Source organism: Marmota marmota, unplaced genomic scaffold (genome assembly GCF_001458135.2).
Source record: "Marmota marmota marmota unplaced genomic scaffold, marMar, whole genome shotgun sequence".
Classification (NCBI taxonomy): domain Eukaryota; kingdom Metazoa; phylum Chordata; class Mammalia; order Rodentia; family Sciuridae; genus Marmota; species Marmota marmota.
Genome location: NW_026000205.1, coordinates 8,771,011 through 8,774,174, shown reverse-complemented (window position 1 = coordinate 8,774,174; position 3,164 = coordinate 8,771,011). Strand labels below are relative to the sequence as shown.

Below are 3,164 nucleotides of genomic sequence, written 5' to 3'. Positions count from 1 at the left end.
CCTGGTCCAGCCTGTCCTCTCTCCAGGGTCCTCCCCTGGCCTCCTCCTAGACTCCAGGTCTTAGTCTCTGCCTCCAAACTACCCGTGACCCTCCAGGTGACGTCTGTATGGGTCAGCCCATTCCTCCCTGCTTCAGAGGATTCTCTGGTGACTGCAGGCTCGTCATGCCACTCAAACACATCCACAGCCCCCAGTGATGTCAGTTCCAAAGGGGCCGGGACTTGGTTTGTTCACCACTGAATGCCTGGTGCTGAGAGCACGGCAGAGCAGGGCCTCTGGAACCATCCACCATTGAATGCAAGCCTGTTCTGTGCGAGGCCAGGGCCGTACCCTGCCGCAGATCTACAAATCCACAGCTCGACCAACTCAGTCTTCAGCTTCAGGGCCCTCAGATAATGCCTCTTCCTGGCCACTCGCTATTCTGGTTCCAAGTTTTTGGAATAAGAACCTCCCTTCAAAACATATTTAAAAACAATTATCACTTTTTTTTCAGTGCTAGGCAAGTCCTCTACTGCTGGGCCTCAGCCCCAGCCCCTTCATCGCTTTTTAAGATTGCACAAGCTTTGCAAAAACTCTGACCATTAGAAAACACATAACCTGGGCAGTTGCCTTTTGATTTTCCTGCCCCCCCCTTGATACACTCACTACTGGGAGCTCAATGGTAATTTCTTTTCTCTGCATATAGAAACTATTTTTGCAGAAACCGGTCCTATCGTGGTGCAAGGCTGCATCTAGCATTTTCCATGGAACAGCAGACCATGCAGCCACCTCATTCTTTCAGGCAGCTACACAGCATCGCATTGTACAGATGAACCATAGTTCATTTTAGGTGTCTCCTGGCAGCCATTTGGGCTGCTTCCAGTCTTGCCCTATTGTAGACAATGCTGTGATTTACATCCTCGCATCTCTGTGGGACTGAGGATCCCTTCTTACCACAAGACCTTTTTCTTTGGCAGTGGTTGTGCTGTGGGGGCCCGGTGAGGGGGATGCCAAGGCTGACAGGAGGCTGTCACACTCTCGGCACGGCTCTGCTGTGCCTCTGTGGGGTACTGAAATCCCAGCTTCTGCACTGCTTATATTTGAAGCGTGCTCTCAGGGTCTGGCTGGGCTGGCATTCTTTCAGGCTGCAGACAGTGAGGCTCTGTGGTGGGGGGTCGGATATGGGACCTTCCCAGTAGGGGGGCCTGAGGTGCTGGTGGGTGCCTTCGAGCATCTGTGAAGAGGCCAGTCTGTCTCTCCTGCAGCATCTAGAGGGCAGTGTGCCCAGGGCCATGAGATTATGGGTTTGAAATCCTTCCCTGTTTCTCTACCAAGGGACAGAAGACAAGTTACTCAACAGTTCTGCCTTTTTCCTACCTGGAAAAAGGCCTTACTCCTCATAGGAATACTGAGAAGATTAAAATGAGATGATGCATGAAAGCATTAATCAGAGTGCCCAGCTGGAGTAAGTAGTCAATACATGCTGCCTATGGCTATCATTAGCTGACCACCTCCAGCTACCCAATTACCCACCAAGCACATCACACTCTTTCCTGCTCCCAGGTCTTTCTATGAGCTGTACCCTCTGTGCGGGACACCACTTCCCACTGTTCCTAAGAAATTCAAGCCACACATGGTGGTACACGCCTGTAATCCCAGCAGCTTGGGAGGCTCCTTGACAGGAGGATCACGAGTTCAAAGCCAGTCTCAGCAACTTAGCAAACTTAGCGAGGCCCTAAGCAACTCAGTGAGACCCTGTCTCTAAATAAAATATTAAAAAAGGCTCAGTAGATAAGCGCTCTGGCATTCAATCCCTGGTAAATAAATAAATAAATAAATAATCGAAATTCACTCTTCGCTTGTTACATTGTGACTATACATCACTCTGAATCCTAGACCAGCCTGTGGGATCCTCCAGAAAAGAGCCTCTTTTGGAACCTTCTGTGACCTACAAAGTTTGCTCTGGGCTCCCAAAGTGTCAAGCTACTTTCATAATCACCTTGTAGCATCATTTTCTTGTCATTTATCCATGAGATCTGTGAGTTTAGGAACCAAATTGGATTTGGATACTTGTGTCTACTAGATGAGTAAAAAAGGAGGTTCAAAAGAGACTGGGGTACGGGGGTGGGGGGTGGGTGCACTAAAGAAAAAGTAAAGTTTGGAGGGAAGTCCTAGGGTTGAGACACACACTTTTTTTTTTTTCTGACAATCCCCAGAAGCCACCAGTTCCCAGGAGGCTGTACCAGTTGGGGAGGGAGATTGGGATAATGAGCTGAGGGCCCTGGGGTCACTGTCTCCCCTCTGCCACCTCCCGGGGGTTTGGGATGTGGAACAAGTCCATCTTTCTCCTTCCCTCCACCCTTTCCCCCATCTCACCTGAGCCTCCTGCACCTTCCCTGCCTGGTTCTCCAGAGGGTCAGAGGCTGGGGAGGAGGGGGAGCAGAGGTGGTTACAGTGGGGGGAATGGTTAAGGGGGAAGGAAGGGGTTCAAAGTGGCAGTGGCTGGGACAAGAAGACCCACCAACCTAGTTATGCTGGAATCAGGGGTGGCGGTAAAGGTGGAGTAGAGGGAGGGAGGGGATGGGGCAAAGCAGACCTTCGAGTGTAGAGGGCTGGTTAGAGAGGGGCCAAGAGGCCAAGGAGGAGAAGGTTTAGGAGAAGAGGGAGCAGGAAGTAGGGGTGCTGAAGGAAGACGCAGGTGGAGTTAGGAAGGCCACCGTGTGAGCGTGTGAGCAGGGAGGAGTTAGTTTCAAGGCAGAGAAAAGTTTGGCGAAGAAGAGAGACCAGAAGGGATACCTTGGCTAGGAAACGGGTTTGGGAGAGAGGCGCGGTGTAGGTTTAGGAGAGGCACCGGAACTAAAGGGAAGAGATACGGGGGAACACCAGGCACCCTAATCCTACAGTTGCCCCATCACCAGGTACCCTTAGCAACCGGGACCGCGGCAACATAATGTCCTTAGTAACGGGGGTCCCCGTCAACCAAGGGGCGAGAAACACGCGATCATTAGTAACTCGACAAACGGGTTGACTAAGCGGACCCTTAAAACTTCGCGACCCAGGAGTCCACCGACCTAGTAACGTGGACCACCTAGCAACGGCCACCGGAATCCCACTCCCCTCAAGCAGCCCCTATCTCCCGTCCCACCGCGCCTGCCCTCGGGCCCCGGGGCCTGCAGCCCTCAGCC

At 52.1% G+C, this 3,164-nt stretch overlaps 1 long non-coding RNA gene across 1 annotated transcript in view; it reads right to left on the bottom strand.

Annotated features, from left to right (window-relative positions):
• Positions 1–2,122: 2,122 nt before the first annotated feature.
• The window catches only part of LOC107151485, a 1,957-nt gene continuing 915 nt past the window's right edge, over positions 2,123–3,164 (bottom strand). The window contains exon 2 of the long non-coding RNA XR_007343088.1: positions 2,123–2,835. This is a non-coding gene — a long non-coding RNA (uncharacterized LOC107151485). The remainder of the gene's footprint in view (positions 2,836–3,164) is intronic.